The 20,258-nt window shown below is 34.8% G+C and overlaps 1 pseudogene; it reads right to left on the reverse strand.

Annotated features, from left to right (window-relative positions):
- Nucleotides 1–1,204: 1,204 nt before the first annotated feature.
- Nucleotides 1,205–12,045, reverse strand: LOC145569123 (glutathione S-transferase T1-like; annotated as a pseudogene).
- Between the last annotated feature and the right edge of the window lie 8,213 nt (nucleotides 12,046–20,258).

Below are 20,258 nucleotides of genomic sequence, written 5' to 3' on the forward strand. Positions count from 1 at the left end.
GTGTTTGATAAAGTAGTGATTCAAGTAACTTTTAGTGGTGGATGTAACTTTTATGAAAGTTAAGATTATTAGCTTTTGAAATTAGAGGTAGTTTTTGAGGTAACTGTTGAAAATTTAATGTATAGTTTTAAAATAAAATATTGATTCTTATACGTAACAACTAGTCAACCACTACTTTACCGAACACCCATACCTAAATTATCTATTTTCACAGCTAACAGCTTGTCGGCAGCTAACTGCTATCTACACAGCTAACCGCTACCTTTACATTTAACAGCTACCTACACAGCTATATTTTGCCAAACACGTCCTTTACTTTGTTCGTTTCTCTTTGTTAAAAGAAGTAGGGTCGGAAGGAGCTTGAGTAGTTGTGGCTTAAAATGACACTAATAAAGCCGATTTGTGATTAGAGGTATCAATTTGAATGTTTAGATCGAATCTGATAAGGTCGGGTCAATTTTTAAACTTGAATTATGTTAAATTAATATATCCATGAGTCAAAATTTAAATCGGATATTTTTCGGATTGGTTTTGAATCGGATCGAATATAATTTTAACACCTCTACTTGTCACGACATAACCCAATACAAAAAACATGGTACATGCATAAACTAGCATTATAAATTACTATATGTGCCAAGCTCAAATCATAGTTTTTTTTCTTTTCTTTTCTTTCGTTTTTTAAAAAGTACTTTCAAAAATTTGGCACGATACGTAGTATGTGTGGGTGGGCTTAATAAGGCATAAGGAATGCGGACTTGGCACTTTAATAGTTTAATGTGAAACATTATCTAAAGTCTATAAGTGTAAATTTATGGGGAAAAAAAACAATTGTAAACTAATAAATATCACTAGCTAATTTAATCTAAGTTTTTAGATACGTAGAGATTGAGTATTAGACAAATAAAGAAATTAAGAATGCCCATAATTATTATATGAACTAATTTCAGCCACAAAGTACAAAGATACTTAAAAATGAGAGAAATTTGAAATAAAAATTAAAAAATACTCAGTACTCCATATCATTTAATAATTGCATTACACTACTAGTAGTGCATAGACTAGAAACCTCCAAATGCAAGAATCCAACAAGTGAACAACTCAAGCTCGAAATAAAAAAAAATGAGATGTATTTAGGCTGAAAACCTCCTTAATTAATCAAATTGTGAACAAAATTAACACATAATATATATATTTTGGAAAATTAAGCCTTTTGCTTCAAAGTGGCAATAACATCAAAGAGATACTTGTGAACTTCATCAAAATGAGGGTTAGTTGCCTCTTTCACATTCTCAACCCATTGCTGAACTTTCTTGCAAGGGCCTATCAACCTATTCCTTTCTTCATCAGGCAACATCTATACGTACAAGAACAACGTGTTAGTCGTAGAAAACCATTAAAATCGCGCTACTTTACACATTTACTTTGATTTTAACTTAATTGCATGTTTGATTAACAATGAATATGGAGGCATAATATATATTGATCAATGAAAGGTATTTAACCAAGTTTGCTTACATGAAGTTGCATAATCTCCGAAGCAAAGGAAAGATCGGCAATGGAGGGTTGATCATTGCCTAGCAAGAACTTGGTATCGTCCTTAAGCCATACTTTCTCAATTGTGGAAAATGATTCAACCAATTTTTTTTCACAATCAGCTGCGCAATCATGGTTTGGCAATTTTCCCAAAAATTGTGCTAATATTGTATTAACCAAGTATCCCACTGCATACACCACAAAAGTATATTTGCGAGATAAAAAATATTAATTATTAATTAAAGTTATGCGTTAGAAAATGTGCTACTCCGTAGTTAAATAGTTTTAATTTTGAGAAATCAAAGGAAGTGTTATGGGTCATTTTGTACGGCCGTTGACCGACGTTGACAGCCAAGATGAAGATATACAAGACCATGTCAAGATACTTAGTAGTAGTCCCTAAAATCAAGGAGAAATAATAAGTTAACAAGAATAAGTATTCAAGGTTGTTACGATGTATGTACTTCCTAAAGCAATCCAAGTTTGTCAAAGTACCAAGTAAAAGAGTTAACCACTACTCCCACTATTCAAGGAATGGTTGAGTAAATCATGCAACAAAATATCTGACAACCATGGCGTTACTACCTGGAATCTCTATAAATAGAAGAGCCATCCTCCCATGAAGTCAATTCACATCCTACTTATATTAGCTTTCTAAACAAATTACATAGTGTCAATTTCTAAACCCAAGCCTCCCCACGGCCCCACCATTATTACCTACTGCTTATACGAAATACTCCCATGAGCCTAGTCCACTGTCCACATGTGTATTCCACTACAAAACCCATACAGCCTTAGTATAATTCTTAGCCTAGTTTCCCTCAAGAGCAACTGAGAAACCATATAAACATATAATCACAACACAAATAAGCTACATACCTCCTTGCCGTACTATGAGAGTCACTCGCTTCGCCTACTTGTATTTATTTACATTATATTTCCTATATATTGAGTATACAATGTAATTGTAATCATCGGCTTTATGCCCATATTATATTGGATTGGTGGCCTCATTACCTCCTGCGGTTTTTACCCATTTTCATCGGGTTTTCGCGTCATCATATTGTGTCTCCTTCCTCTCTCTTTATTTTTCCGTCATTTACTTTCCGCATTTCACGCTCTTTATTTTAATTTAGTTGATCCGTAGCCCGTATCCCACATCAAATCCCACTTCACGAAATTTAGCATAAACAGAAAGTACTTGTAACATTACTTAATAGTTAATACATAATGTTGTATAAACAAAATGGAAATACTAGTGTTACATAGATATATTACTTGAACCATAACGCAAGTTGGAGTGATGCCAATCCAACATGGATTGAAGCTTAGCCCTCTTGCAAAGATCAGCTGGGTACCTACATGATCAAATTTTTAAAGTTTCGAGCATGTTTGGTAATAGTGTTTTTTTGGCTTGGAAACGGATTTATTAAACCATTATCCTATCATTACCAAGTGATGAATGGATGAGATTTATAATTAATATTTAAACGGTCGAGAATAAAACTAGTTACAGTGGCTACATTTTTTACGTAGTCATTGAAAAGTCATCTGTTTGTCTATAAGGTTTAGGGTAATAGTTATCATTACCTAGCTAGCTTATTGTTAAGATAATATTAGGAAATATTGTATAATATCTTTAGATTTCCTAGTTATGTTAATATTCTATCTTATTCCTAATTATGTTAGGGTTAGGAATATCTTGTGTAACTATATATATTCTTGAATTGTGAATGAGAAGGTCAAGAAGTTCAGTTGAATTTGTCATGGTATCAAGAGCTAGGTTTAGGTTCCGTTTTTGAAAAAAAAAAAATCAAAATCAGTTTTTTTTATTTTTCCCAAACAAACGTGAGAAGGCTACTGTGAGATGGCGAAGGATGATGAACCGCCGCAGCCGCAGCCACCTTCGGTGGATTTAGATTACCACCTAGGGTCCAGCGATCATCCGGGAATCATAATTACTCCGATCAAGTTGAAGGGTTCGAACTACGATGAGTGGTCGAAAGCTGTTCGGAGGGCCTTAATTGCGAAGTGGAAGTTTGGGTTTGTGGATGGCTCCATCAAAGAACCGAGTGCTGATTCAACAAAGTATAAACACTGGATTGCGGTCAATTCCATGTTAGTTTCATGGATAAACAATACTCTTGATGATGGGCTTCGATCAACGATTGAAGACTATGATGTGGTTAGTGCCTTATGGATACATCTACAACAACGTTACTGTGTGGTTAGTGGGACTCGTGTTTGTCAACTCAAACAAGACTTGGGTACTTGCAAACAAGCATCCACCGAGTCGGTGACAGATTATTTTGGCAGATTGTCAAAATTGTGGAAGGAATTGGTACAATATTGCAGGGTTCCAAAGTGTTCTTGTGGAGCATGTAAGTGCAATATTGCAAAGCAAGTTGGAGATATTCGTGAAGAAGATTACTTGCATTATTTCTTGATTGGCCTTGATGATCCGTATGAGTCTATACGGGCACAATTACTAGCACAATCGCCACTACCTCTTGTCGATAGTGCTTATCAAACGGTGATTAATACCGAGCGATTGCGAACCCGAGACAGCAAGCCGAAGGAGAATGTGATGGCCTTCAAGGTTGATTCCCGTGCTAGGAGTGACTCGGGAGATGGAGAACGACCTTTTTGTACTCATTGCAATCGTATGGGTCACAAAAAGAAGGGGTGTTATCAGATTATTGGCTTTCCGCCTGGTTGGGATGAAAATAGAAAAGGTGGAAGAGGACGTGGACGTGGTGGCTCTAGTAATCGTGGAGGTAGAGGAGGCCGAGGTTATGTGGGGGAGCAAGGAAATTCATCTAATGCTGCCCCTGCATTTGCAAGGGCCAATGCCGTACAAGGAGGAGCTTCTCATAATACAGGAGGTGCTTCGTCTTCCTTGACAGATTCTATACAAGGTCTTGCGGGAGTATCGTCGGAACAAGCACAACATATTATTGATATTTTGAGCAAAACCAAGTCACGATTGGAAGGTAATACAAGCGTATTATGGATTGTGGATACAGGAGCTTCTAATCATGTTACTAATGATTTGTCAATTATGACAAATATCAAGACTATACAATATTGTCCGGTTGGCTTGCCGGATGGTCAAACGGTGAATGCGAATCAATTGGGTTCGGTCACCTTAGAGGGTGGTTTGGTGCTCGACAATGTTTTATTTGTTCCACACTTAAATTGCAATTTAATTTCAGTCACTCAACTTAGTGATGAAAAACGATGTATAATTCAATTCACTAACAAAATTTGTGTTATTCAGGACCAGTTGACGAGGATGGTGATCGGCGTGGGTGAAAGACAAGATGGACTTTATTTTTTCCGAGGTGTGCCGCAAGTGAAGGTGCTAGCAGTGGATTGTGGGGTGGATCTTTGGCATCAACGCATGGGTTATCCGTCGGAAAGAGTTTTGAAGTTACTTCCTCCTGTGAGTAACTTAGTTAGGAAAAATAATAATGTTTGTGATGTATGCCCACGTGCAAAACAAACTAGGGATAGCTTTCCAATTAGTGAGAATAATGCTAGCAATTTAGATTTCCTACTTATACTCCTTAATTCAAAAGGCAACATCATCAATAGGCTCCCTGTGCAATTCAATTGTTCCATTATTTGATCTCAAGACGAATGTTTTTAGTCATTAATTTTGCAAATTATGAATAGTTTATGCGTAAATATCTTTAAAATATGAAAAATTTATCAAAAATCATCTTATAAAACACAAAATTTGTCACAAACCATCTTATAAATTTTTTTTTTTTCAAAATACACCTGTTATTATTATTTTTATTTTTATTTTTTTTTTAAGAGTCACCTCCCCTCGGTTTCCGATGGTTGACTTGATTTCCTAGAGTTGACCTAGCACATGTAAGTCACGTGACCAACTAAACCCCACTTTTTCCTTCATTACTTTCTCTCATAATCTTACACATGGCTTACATGAGCTAGGTCAACGCCAGTATTTTGAGTCAACTGTCGAAATTCGAAGAGTGGTGGAACTTGACAATTTTTTTTAAAAAAAAATAGATGTGATTTGACAAATAAACATTTATAAGATGGTTTTTTTTACAAAATTTGTGTTTTATAAGATGGTTTGTGACAAATTTTCTTTAAAATACAAAACTGAAACGAATATTACATATTGATATTTAAAAAAAATGCGGTCAAAATTGATGAATTTTGATCTTAAAATATGAGTGCATTAATTACAACAGAGTAACATTTGAATTATTGAGAGAAAATAATAAGCATACGAGTGATCAGGTACATGATAAGAGCAATCAAGGTACATGAGGATGGCATGGCTGCGAGCAAGAGTGACAAAGGAAAAAAAAAAACCATTTGATGAGCTACAACTTCTATAATTATTTGCATATAAAAAAATTCAAAGCTAATTAAAATGTTAGGTTAGCAATAATAGTAATTAATTATGATGATTGACTTTTCAAAAAAAAAAAAAAAAACTATGATAATGAACTAAATTAACTCTCAAAGAGTGTAAAATCTCCATGAGATATTGTTGGGACTTTCTTCATAGGATTTATTGCTGAAAGTTGGGTCATAAATTTTAGTAAATCAACTATTTTGTGCTTGGTTTAGAGGTTTGCACAAATGTCATACACATGGTTAACTTTTTTATAAAAAATTAAAATCTTGAAATTTAATGACACTAATTACGACAAAAATAAACTTCCTATTCATATTAAACCAACATAATTTTATCAAAATAGTGTAAGAATAATTAAAACAATACACTATGACCTTTAAAAGTGAAAATATGACATATTTAACAATGAACATTGTGGTACTATGCCTGCACAGTCCAAAAAGTTCCAGAAGCTTCTGCTAACAGCTCAACATTCCTCTTTCACGTCAGCTTGTTTGTTACAAAGTCATAACAAAATTCTATTATGACATTCTGTAATGACAGCATATTCTAGATTATTTGTATCTAGTATATATAGAGGTTATGACCTCAGATTTATGTATTCATACACACAAAAATAATTTTCTTACATCAATAAAAATCCACTTTCTATTTAGCTGATAGTTTTCTCTCGTTTCTCTGAATTCTTCTCTGCTAAAATTCAAAAGCTAACATGGTATTAGAGCCTGCCGAAGAAGTTTTCGATTGAATTTCATTTGCTGAATTGTTTGATTGTTCCTAATTGTTTCTGCTGCGATTCTTAGGTGTTTTCTGATCTCATTTTTGATCGATTTCATTGATTGTTTTTGTTCTTGAGGTGTTTGATTGAAGCTTTGAGGTGATTGATTGTTTTAGCTGGAATATGGATTTTTCAGAAATTTCTTGAGCTTTTGTTGTCTGATTCTGTTGTTTTGCACAATTTTCTGTGAAATTCTTGAGCTATTCTTCTGAATATGGCTGGACACAGTGTTGTTTTACCTCTCAATCAAGATCCTTCAAGCAAGTATTACATCCATCCTTCGAATGCTAATTCTGCTCAGCTTGTTTCATTTAAGTTCAAAGGAGAGAATTATCATGACTGGAAGAGGTCAATGATGATCAATCTTTCTGCCAAAAATAAACTAGGTTTTGTGACTTGAACAATTCCTATGCCTGATATTGATTCTGAAATAGAACAGTATGTAGCTTGGGAGAGATGCAATGATTTGGTGTTATCTTGGATTCTGGTGAATTTAGATCCTATTATTGCTAAGAGTGTGCTGTTTTTCAAGACTGTTGTAGATGTATGGAAGGTTTTGGAGGATCGTTTTGGTTTTGCTTCTATGGCACAGGTTTATTCTCTTGAGCGGAAGCTAGCTGAAATTTCTTAGGGAACTTAGTTTGATTATGAGTTTTACACTGAGATTAAGACTCTTTGGGATAGGATCAGTGATGCACATCCTATACCTCACTGTGTTTGCAACAAGTGCACATGTAACTTGACATAGAAAATTTTTCAGAGAGAGCATGAGAAGAATTTGCTGTAGTTCATGATGAAATTGACTGAACATTTCTCAACTATAAGAGGAAATGTTTTGATGATGTCTCCTCTGCCTAAGGTGTCTGAGGCATACAGAATTTTTGCTCAAGAAGAAAGGCACAAAGAGGTTACACAAATGAATGCTCAGACTGAATCAATGGCTTTTGCTGTTGATAGACGAAGATTCAATGATCAGAATAAGAATTACAAACAAGGAGGCTCATCTTATGGTGGTAATTCTACTATGCAGTAATAGAATTATTTTGGCAACTCTTACAGGCAGCAGAATCTGGCTAGGAACAAGAGGTTTGAGAAGCCTGGTTCCAAGTTCTTCTGTACACATTGTCAGATTCCTGGACATAGTGTTGACCGTTAATTTGAGCTTTATGGCTATCCACCTAGTTTCACTGGCTTTAAGAACAAGAAGGTTGCTGCTCTTGGTGTTGGTGATTTGACAGACACCTCAAAGGATTCTGATAGGATCAGTTTTGATTCTCTGACTGCTGATGAATACAAGTGTTTCTTGGAAATTGTTGGTCGAAACAAGGATATTCAGAAATCAGAAGATAGTAATCATGCAGCTATGATGACAGGTAATATCTGTCTCATTTCTTGTTATAATGCTAATTGGCTATTAGATAGTGGAGCAAAAGATCATATCTGTTCTGATTTGAGTTGGTTTGAGGATTTTAAGCTAGTTAATAATCCTAATTTCACTATAACTGTGCCTGATGGAAGAAAAGTAATAGCGAAACATATTGGTTCTGTCAGACTGAATAATCAGATTGTGCTTAGGAATGTATTACATGTTCCCGAGTTCAAATTCAATTTGGTTTCGATCCATAAGCTGTGTAAGGATATGGATTAGAGAGTTTATTTTACTCATGATGCATGCTTCATCCAGGTCTTACTCAGGGAGAGACTTCAATGCTTCTTGGTAGTTTGAAGAATGGTCTATACAACATTACTGATGAGTCAGAATTGCAGTTTGAATCTAGGTGTTTTACTGCTGTTGATGATGCAAAATTATGGCATTTAAGACTAGGGCACATGTCTTTTAGCCAGATGAAACTTGTTAAACCTGAATGTAGTTTCAACAAGTGTTTGTCTAACACTATCTGTCAAATATGTCCTGCTGCAAAGCAGTCTAGACTTCCTTTTCCTAGTAGTCATATCAAGTCTTGTGCTCCATTTGAGTTGATACATATTGATGTATGGGGCCCTTATGGCATTAAATCTCAGAGTGATTGTAATCAGTTTTTAACAATAGTGGATGATTACAACAGGTTTACTTGGGTGCACTACTCAAATTGAAGTCAGAGTCTGTCCATATTTTTTCTGATTTTTGTACCTATATAGAAACTCATTTTCATACTAAAATCAAGTCAATTAGATCTGATAATGCAAGGGAGTTGATAGAAGGAGAAATGAAAAGGCTTCTTGTTTCTAAAGGCATTTTTCATTACACTAGTTGTAGTGACACTCCACAACAAAATGGGGTGGTGGAAAGAAAGCATAAACATCTTCTGGAAACTGCTATAGCTTTGATGTTTCAATCACATTTACCTGCACATTTTTGGGGTGATAGTGTTATTTGTGGAGCCTATCTTATTAATAGGATGCCTTTGAGTGCTATTCAGAATGAGGTTCCTTTTGAGAGAGTTTTTCAGAAATCTACCAATTTGGAGCATCTGAGAGTGTTTGGATGTCTCTGTTATGTGAGCACTTCTAAGGTGAACAGGAGTAAATTTGAACCTAGAACTATTACTAGTGTATTTTTAGGATACACAGTTTCTCAGATTGGTTACAAAGTCTTACTGTTGGATAGCAACAAAGTGATCATTTCTAGAAATGTTGTTTTTCATGAGAAATATTTTCCCTTCCATTTTCTGCACAACCAAATCAATCCTACTTCTACTGAAATTTTCTTGCAAGCTCAATCACTTGATCATTTTCATGATGATTATGTTTCTCACTTAGAAAATTTTCTATCCTCTCAAACTCTTTCTGATGATTCTTCCCTCCTTCCACACACGTATCCTTTTTTGATTCTTCTTTACCTTCCACCCCACATCTCAACTCTGATTATTCTTCCTCTTCTACTTCACATTCTTCTTCTCTTTCTTCACCTCTTATTCATCTTGACAGTTCTGTTCCTGTTACTCCTGAGAATCCTGTTCTGGATTTCAGTGATCATCTACCCAGGCAGTCTTCTAGACCTCACAAACCTCCAGCATGGCACAAAGATTATGTGTGCAGCACTAGTATTACTAGTCATTGGTGCAACCTTGTTTCTTACTCCAATTATTCAGCAGAACATAAAGCTTTTCTTTCTCAGTTACAACCTCTTCAAGAACCCACTTCATATGCTGAGGCAGCTACTGATTAGAATTGGGTTGATGCTATGTCTAAAGAGATCAAGGCTTTGACTGATAATGGATCTTGGGAACTGGTAGATTTACCCAAGGGAAAGAAAGTCATAGGTTTCAAGTGGGTATATAAGATAAAACTGAAGAAAGATGGTACCATTGAAAGGTTTAAAGCTCGATTGGTTACCAAGGGATACAATCAGAAGTATGGTTTTGATTATGATGAAACATTCTCACCAGTTGTCAAAATGGCAACTGTGAGATGTCTCTTGGCTTTGGCTGATTTCAAACATTGGGTTATTTTTCAGTTGGATGTCAATAATGCCTTTTTGCATGGTGAATTGACTGAAGAAGTTTATATGAGAGCTCCAGATGGAGTTAATAATCCAGGAAAGAAAGTTTGTAGACTGAAGAAAGCTTTGTATGGCCTTAAGAAAGCTTCTAGGCAATGGTTTGCTAAGCTGGTCCAGGAAATGGTTCTTTTGGGGCTTGTGAAGTTAAACTATGATCACAGTCTTTTTATCAAGAAAGAAGGGACAAAAACTACTTTTGTTGTTGTATATGTTGATGATATTATCATCACATGAACTCATCTCCCTACAATTGAGCTCTTTAAGCAGCATCTTCATGATCAGTTCAGCATCAAGGATCTTGGGGTCCTTAATTACTTTCTTGGTATTGAAGTTTGGTATGTTCCAGAAGGAATTGTTTTGAGTCAATCAAAGTTCACCAGAGAATTGCTTGATGAAGCTCCTTTTGATCTTACAAAGAAAGTTGTAACTCCTCTGCCTCTGCATCTTAAGCTTTCTACTGATTTTGGTGATCTTGTTGCTCATGTTGCTGTTTATAGATCATTGCTTGGGAAACTCAATTATCTCACCAATACCAGACCAAACTTAGCCTTTATAGTCCAAAGCCTGAGTCAGTTCTTGCAGAATCCCAGGACATCTCATATGGATGCTTTACATCATGCCTTGAAATATGTTGCACATACTCAGAGTCAAGGCATACGCTTAAGGGATTCTGACTGCTTAACTTTGCAGGCATTTTCTGATGCTGACTGGCAACTTGTTATGACTCAAGGAAGTCAATCACTGGCTACATTTTACTATTTGGAAACTCTCCTATCTCATGGAAGTCAAAGAAACAAGGAACTGTTTCTAAGTCTTCTAGTGAGTCTGAATATAGAGTCATGGCAGCAGCCTCTTCTGATGTGGTCTTGATGGTTAATTTTCTAGAAAAAATGGGGCTTACAAGTCTGGGTTCTGTTACTCTCCACTGTGACAATCAATCAGCTCTCTATATTGCAAAGAATCCTGTATTTCATGACAGGACTAAGCATATAGAAATTGATTGTCACTTTACAAGGGAGAAGGTCCTAGAGGGGTTGATACAATTGATTTATTTGCCTACAAAGTCTCAGCTGGCTGATATATAGCTCAGTCTCATGAACTCCTTTCCAAGTTGGGGCTGTTTGATTCCAAGTCTCAACTACCTCCAACTTGAGGGGGGTGTTGAACTATGCCTGCACAGTCCAGAAAGTTCCAGAAGCTTCTGCTAACAGCTCAACATTCCTCTTCCACGTCAGCTAGTTTGTTACATTATGTTATGACCGCATATTCTAGATTATTTTTATCTAGTATATATAGAGGTTATGACCTCAGATTTATGTATTCATACACATAAAAATCATTTTCTTACATCAATAAAAATCCTCTTTCTATTTAACTGATAGTTTTCTCTCGTTTTCTCTGAATTCTTCTCCGCTAAAATTCAAAAGTTAACAAACATTGTCATAACTCACAAGTCACACAAGTATACAACGAAAGAAAATTTAGCTTAGAGAAACCAAAGTGAAGACAAGTAATTAGAAAAATTAAGCACCTTGATCTTCTGGACTTTGGAGATCATCGCTAAAGAGCCTTGTTTCCACTTCTTCAAACTCGATATTGTTAACCCTAATTACAAATTAATAATTCCAATTAGTAGCATTTAACAAACTTGAAATTCAAATACTAGCTGAAGAAATTATTATTTTTTTAATTTTTTTGACATAAGCTTAAACTAAACCACATCAGTTATTCATTAAAATAAAACAAGTTTTATTATTACTTGCAGAAAAGAATAATAGCTCGAGTTGGTTGGGACCTCCTATCTGCATAAACCTTGAGAGTTGCCATCTCTTTAATTTTTTTTTTTTTTTCCTTCTCTTCTAAATTAAGGACTAATATTTGAGTTTTGCGGTATAATGTTTCATGCATAGTAGTAGGTTTATCATTAATCTTTATTTTATGTGTTTAATTTTAAATGTTATAAGTGATTATGAATGTATCATGAAACGTGGAAGCCAACAACATTATGTAGGAATGGAACGTGAAGCTCATCATATCTCGATCAATTAGTTGCCACTAACTAATTATAGAATACGTTGTTTTTCAAAAAAAAAAAGAAAAAAAAATTATAGAATACGTTAAATTAGCATAGTTTAATTCACTTACCATGATTTAATCATTATAAAAATTGTAGTGCTTACCAACTGATTTTGGTTCTTTAATTATGATTAACATATTTAAATTGATAAACCAATTGGATGTTGGTGTAGTGATGATTGGGACTACACTTGGTATGGAGGACTTGTGTTCGATCCCCACAACAACAATCAGGAAGGGACTAGAACCTAACCACCAGAACTGATCCCCGAATTTGGATTAGCCCTAAGAGTGAATCGGGTGGAACACCGAAAAAAAAAAAAAAAAAAGATTAAGTTGAAAGGAGAGGAATGAATTGTGATCAAATTAAAGAATGAATATGCCATTTTCTAAGAAAAGTTTTGTTAGAAAGATAAAATTTGACATTTGTGTTTTTGAGGTAACAACAGCCTAGTAACGTTGGGCATGAGATGTCATCATGTCAAATTGCTAACTTAACTATTTTAGACAATCGTCAAGCATTTGTCAAAAGAAAAGTTGGAGTATTAAACGTATATATGATTTTTGTTATTATCATTCGATATATTACATACCATTAATATTACATACATAGTACATACTATCTTATTTTATGATTATCTATAGCTAGCCATATGCATGACTTGCCCTAAAATCTAAAATATCTCCTAACTTTATTATTCCTAACAGTTACTCCCTCCGTATTTAAATAGATGAAATATTTTTCTTCTTCGACCATGTTTAAATAAATGAAATATTTTTTTTTAGTAATTTCTCTCTATTTTTAATAATATTCTTTCTACTTTTAATAACATTCTGATTCTACTAACTAATGGTCCCCACAAAACCACATACTCTCTTCTTTCTCATAAACTTATACCCCACTACCTATTATTTTAACAAATTCAACTAACTTTTCTAAAACTCCGTGAGAGTGAAAACGTTTCATTTATCTAAACACGGATGAGGTACATATACCGAAACCCTTTTGATTAGTGTCATTGCTTTCCACTTTCTTAGGGAGACTAGCTAGGGATCAAAGTATGTGGATGATATATACTTCTTCCGTTTTTTAATAGTTGCAACACACACTTTTTCACGGTAATTAAGAAATGTAGAGTTCACATGATATAATACACTTTAAAAATAGGGTGAGTGGTTGTTAGGAGTGTAATTTAGTGGATCATGTGCTTTAAATAAGACAAATAGTACAACTTTTCTCCAAAATAACTTCTATTTACAGTGTGTTGCAATTATTACGACATTTTCATTTTTAAAAAGTGTTGTAAGTATTAAAAAATAGAGAAAGTATTGTGGTAAGAATGGTGGAGAGGAGGCGTCACATATAAACATTGATGAGTTAGATTGATAGCCTTGAGATAGATCAATCTTATCCAATAACCTGTGTGAACTAAAGGTAAAAACTGATCTATAACGATAGTGTAAGGAATAAAAGTAAATAGAGATATAATTTATAAAATATGTTAATAATAATATTAAAAGGTGATACTCAAAACATAAAATCTTCAATCGATCTTATATATTCGTAATTGACACTTCATCAATCCTGCTATTAGTTCTACTTCTACAAAGCCGAATGGCCGAGATTAGAGTTTCATTGGCTAGGCAATATTGGACCCCTTTGGTAACTATAGAGTGGGTTAGTGGGCTTAGCCTAATAGAGAACAAGATTCATAACTCTCATTGTTTGAAAAGTTAGAAATCAAAGTTGGCTGATTGCCTGATTATGATGCTTAAATCACTAGTCAATAATGCTATGCGATGCTAATATGCTATGCAATGCAAAAGTTAAATGACATTGGTTGGGCCTGCAGTGCAAAGGTATTTATGGAAGTGGGTCGGGTTGGCCAGTGCCACAACTTGGCCCAACACGAAAAAGTACAACACGCACATTATTGTACTTCTCTAGTTGTGGGCCACGTTATTTTCGAAGAAGGACAACTAGGGATGAGATCGCAAATCAATAACATAATATTAAAACAGATAGTAGGAATGACACGTGTCATTTTCTGATGCTATATATTCCCTCCAAATTTTATTTTATTATTATTTTTTTTTTCAAATCTTCTTAAACAATCTTCTACTATACCAATAAAGATATTTTTTTAAAACTTTAGTTAACATATATATTCCATATTATTAATTGGGAAATTCTCAATGGTAGCCTCATGTTTTTGTTTTTTCTCAATGGTAGCCAACTTTTTTTTCGATTCTCAATGGTAGCACTCAACTTTTTAAAAGTTGCAACCGTAACCTTATTAACTAAAAAAGGGTAAATAACTGTTAAATGTAACTAGAGTTAAAACATTTAACCATGTTTCTTAAAATAAAAAATAAAAAAAACATTTAACCATGTTTAATTTTTTTCTCTCTCCTTTCCTTCATGGTTGTCACGATCTGATCCCCCAAATACCCACCATCCCAGCCACACTTTCCCTCTCCTTTTCACTGTATCTCCTTTGAGGAGATGGCCATGGCAGCCACATGCCACACCCAGACAATTCTCTTCATCCAAACCCCTTTCTACCATAGGAAACTCACCAACAGACCCATTTCCATCCTTCAACTTCGAGATCTGCAACCCCATTTCTAAGGTTAGCTATACACCGCCGCTAGCCCGCCACAAAATCTCCGGCAACTTCGAGATCAACGAACCCGTTTCTCGCTCACTCCTTCCCTTCATGGCTGCCAGCCTGCCACCCATCATTTCCCCAATCAAGAGCCTCGACGGCTCAACCCCCTTCCCTCTTCACCCACAACAAGTTGCGCCCTCAATTATTTCGAAATTGAAAAAGGATTGTGAATTCAAATTTGGATGAGGAAGAGAAAAATGTTGTTCAATTTCTTGAATTTAAGGCTCTCTCCCAAGTTTTTGATCAATTTTTGGGGAAATGGGAGGGACAGTTCAGGTTTTGGGGAAGGGGGTGGAAGGGATGGGTGGGGTCTCGGGGTGGTGGTTGTTGTGGTGTTGGGACAGAATTTTCGGTGAGGGTTGGCCATGCGCTAGCGGGCTAGGTTTGGCCAGTCACCGGCATACGGTAGTGGAGGGGGAGACCGTGGTGTGAGGAGGAGTTGTTTTTTTTTTTATTATTATTATATATTTTTTTTAAATGTTAACCTTGGTTTATAATAAAGTTAGTTTTAACAAAAATTTAATGGAAAAACATGATTAAGGTTATGATTGCAACTTTTAAATAGTTGGAGGCTACTATTGAGAATCCAATAAAAAGTTGGCTACCATTGAGAAAAAGCAAAAACATGAGGCTACCATTGAGAATTTCCCTTATTAATTTCGTATCTTTTATACCTTGAGTATAAGATAATTCATTATTATTGCCCAAATCATGTGTCGATCAAAATTTGTCAACTAATTAAATTGGTAAGGGGGGAGAGTGTTGTATGAGTAACCTAGATGTCTTTGTTCTGAGGTATAACTTTGGTAAAAAAAAAAAAAAGAAAAAAAAAAATCATGTTATTTTACACGTATTATAAATGTTATGATTCTCTCTAATTTATTTATTTTTTGTAAATTATTGTAGCTAATTAAAGGCTGTAATTAATAGAGTATTGCATGGTACCAAGATTACCAAGTACCAACCTTAGTGTCTTTGTTAAATTAAGAACCGGTATAAACTAAGTAATTTTGTTTATATTAAAAGAAAGTATAACTCTCTCTTTTGTGTAAATTATTGTATAACTTTTCAAAGATTGTAAATTTTTGTTAAACCCGTGCATTGCACGAGATCTAATCTAGTTTTAAGATACACCATGGTGCACCTAGAAATAGGTGCACCACGTTTATACTTTTGAACATTTAGTAAAAAAATCTGAATAATAGCAAATTTTGAACATGTAGTAAAAATATCTGAACATCGCAAATTTTAACCATTTAGTTAAAAAATTTGAACAATCGCAATGCATTACACCTGTACTTTTGAACATTTAGTAAAAAAAATCTGAACAATCGCGAATTTTGAACATTTAGTAAAAAAATCAGAACATTGCAAATTTTGAACATTTAGTAAAAAAAATCTGAACAATCGCAATGCACCACGCATATACTTTTGAACATTTAGTAAAAAATATGAACAATAACAAATTTTGAACATTTAGTAAAAAAATCTGAACAATCGCAAATTTTGAATTATTGCGAGCCAGACAAATTTTGAAAGAAGTTTGTCTGATTCGTAATAATTCAATAGTTTTGTAATATAAATTGAACATCTACTGTATACAAACTGAACATTTCTTTATAAAATATAAACATAAAAATTGTATGTTTATGTTCAGTTTTTGTGACGTGTTTATATTTTTTTTTACTAAATGTTCATTTTTTTGTAAAATGTTCAATTTTTTGTACTAAATGTTCAAAAGTATAGACGTTGTGCACATAATACTAATTGGGATGAGATAACAAGATCTGGCACAACAAAACATGTTAATTTACTAATTCCTCCGTTCTTTTTTACTTAACCTGCTTTGACTTTATATTATTCGCCACTTCTTCTTTGACCGTCTTTTATGAATGATATGTAAGGAAAAATATATTCATGTGGAATCTTTTTGAATTCGACACAATAAGTACTATAGTAATATATAACTTTTATAATTTTTACTTATGGAGAATTAAAGTTATCGACCACTAAAGTTTTGCATTGACAAGCATGATAAAGGAATTACTGATCAAGTACAAAAAAACAGAAGAAGTAGTTTATATCTACACAAGCATGACATGACACAATACGATGTTAAATGATCTTAGACCTTATTTGGGCTTTTGAGTTAAATTTTCGTCATATATGACACGTTACATAACTAGTTAGTATGAATCTTAGAAGTCTTTACATAATACATTGTATTTTTTTAGCTTTTTATTTATGCCAGAATTGTAAAAGGCAAGTTCATACATTGTATTTTTTTAGCTTTTTATTTATGCCATGAATTGTAAAAGGCAAGTTCTTTAAAAGTGAAAAGGTGACGTTATAAAACACCTTATCTATATCTTCCTTGTTACCGTGGCAAATTTTTGTTTTTTTTGGTGCATACGAGAGGCTAGGCCCCAAAGAAAACAAAACTAAAATTAAGGGGGAACAAAATATGGCACAGCCACTCTAACAACATCATTATGTAAAATACATCCTAAAGTTAGGGGAGATACTTGAATCAACTCTAATTTGTTGTTCCGATTAACTCTTATATTTGCTAGCCAATCCGCCGCTTGATTTTGCTTCTCTATATATGTGCTTCACTTCTACTTCCCAGTCATCCTTAGCAATTTGGCTTCGGCAATGCAAGATGTCATGATAGCACTCTCCACTATACGCATCCAGGTTGTTCAAAATTTGTACTACTGCTTGATTGTCAATCTGGATTAGTTACACTTAATCTTTATCTATTAGTTACACTTTTTTTCCTATTATTTTGACAAAATTCTTCTTGCTTAAATTTCGCTTACCAAATACATAAACGGATAAATATTACGAACACTCTATTTAGTAGTGGTTATTGGACAAATATACCAATGGATATATCCATGTAGGGTTGGGTTTGATGTAAAGGGTTTTTATTAGATATTATATGTAGTCCTTTGGTTTAGAATTTAGATCGCAATAACTTTTCTCATTATCCTCTTGTGTTTTTCCTAGCTTATTTACTAGCCCTTCAATAATCTAGCTTCTTGCAATCCGCATTGACATGACCATCATTTGGCCCTCTACAAGACGATTTGTTAATGACTTACACATATCTGATCTAATCCGCCCAATAATCAGATCTAACTATATCTTTTGTTATTTTTTACACATGTCGTCCTTTTCTACTCTCCCTCATTTTCCTTGATTATGTCTCTTAGAATTATCATGACCATCATTTATGTGAATGAGATTATTGATCAAAATGGAATGTCTTATAACTTTTTGTCCAGGGAATCTATTATGCCCTCGTATAGGAACCAATAAATATTGGTGGTACTTGTAATACTAATAAGTAGCAATGGGCCAATTCAATGGGGTCAACAAGAAACCAATAAATAGACAACGTGGGATACCATCCTTAGAAATAAATAGGATGAACCAATACATGATGTACTTCTTTCATCCCACGATAAAGATCGTTTTATTTGAACAATAAACTTTCAACTTCTTCCGTTACGCATTATGTGCAACAATTGTCATTTTGGGATGTTACAAGTTATGTGCAACAAAAAAAAAGTTTCCTTATATAGTTAATTTTTTGAGTAAATTTACTAAAAGACCCTTACTTCTATCCAATTAACACATTAACTACATATTATTAACTTAACTTAATTAACCCTCAATAATAACACTAACACACATTCTCTCTCCTCCCTCACAATCAGATCCACCACCCACACCACCATATTTTCTCTCTCCTCACCCTCACCCTCACCTCCACTCTCTTTTCTGTTTTCTCTACAACCACCACTCCACCACCACCTTATATTCTCTTTCCTCTCTTTCAAGCCACCCTCACCATCAATCTTCTCTCTTCTCTCACAACCACCATACCATCACCACCATAGGATCGGGTCGCTGCCACTTCCTCCTCCATTAAAATCGTCGCCGTCACTTTCTCCTCCATTAAAGCTTAAAGTTGAGATTTTTATGGTCAAATGTAACCATGAAAACTCTAGATCCCAAATTAGCAATTGAAGGTAATACTTTCCAAATTTAAGCTTTTTTTCTTCATAATTAGGGTGGTTGGTGGTGATTTCGGGGAGAAAGGAGGGAGGTGGGTGGTTGTAGATTCCGGGCAAAGGAGAGGGTAAGCAAGTGGTTGTGGATTTTGGTGAGTGGGGAGACGGTGGGTGGTTGGTGGTTGAATGGGTGGGAGAGGGGAGGACCGAGGGTGTTTATGAGGTTGCAGGTTTTGGGTTTGGTGGTTGCGCCTGTTCGGTTTTGGGTGGTTGTGGGTCTGGTAGATCTTGGCTGGTTGCAGGTTGCCGAGTTTCGGGGTTTATGGTGGCAGCAAGGTGGGTTTTGGTGGTTTCTGGTGATGGGGTTGGTGTTCTGGTGGTACGGTGTTGGTGGTGAAAGAGTGGTTACGGGATGGTTGGTTATGGTGGTGAGAGAGTGGTTACGGTATGGGTGACTAGTGGTTGACTGGTGTTGGCGGTGTACTCGCGGTGTTCTGGCGGTGTTGGTGGCGTACTGGTGGTATTGGTGGTGTCTGGGAGAGGATGGCAATTGGTAGTGGTGGCCCCTGAATAATTAATTATCCCTCCTTCTCTCTCCTATCCTTAATTACACACCCTTCACATTGTTAATCAATTATTATCAAATTTTGTGTTGGAAAACGTCCAACAAGATTTATTGCAAATAATATATAACGGAGAAAGTATATAATTTCTTAATTAAATATGACAATTTCAATAGGACGGAGGAAGATGTATGAGACATGGACTCTGGAGTTACTAGTGAGTAAAGAATATGGACTACGTCGTATGAAAAAGACCTCTCATGGCTCTCAATTTATTAGAACAAATGGTATCTGGTTGGGATCGGTGCAGAGCACTTGTTATAGTCGGTGCTCCCAATCTCCCACTTACCAAATGCATCGCAATTAGCAATAATTAATCTAAACCACCTTGTTTATTAATATTATATATTTGAAATACTTTGAGATGAATATGTATTTAAAAGTGTTAAACAGAAAATAAAGCTAGATATATATAGTACTTCGTTTTTATTTTTTTTTGTTTATGTTTGTTTTTTTTTTTTTTACTTGTAACTTTTCATTTGTAGAATTGTTTATGTAAACATTAATTTAATAACCATTAATATTAGGGGTGAGCGTAGCAGGATACCCAGTAAAAATATCGGTACCCGGAACCGGAACCGGAACCTGTTGCAACAGGTTCCTAAAAGTAGGAATCGGAACCGGAACCTGTTGCAACAGGTTCCTAA

Source organism: Chenopodium album, chromosome 11, assembly GCF_948465745.1.
Source record: "Chenopodium album chromosome 11, dcCheAlbu1.1, whole genome shotgun sequence".
In the NCBI taxonomy this organism is placed as follows: domain Eukaryota; kingdom Viridiplantae; phylum Streptophyta; class Magnoliopsida; order Caryophyllales; family Amaranthaceae; genus Chenopodium; species Chenopodium album.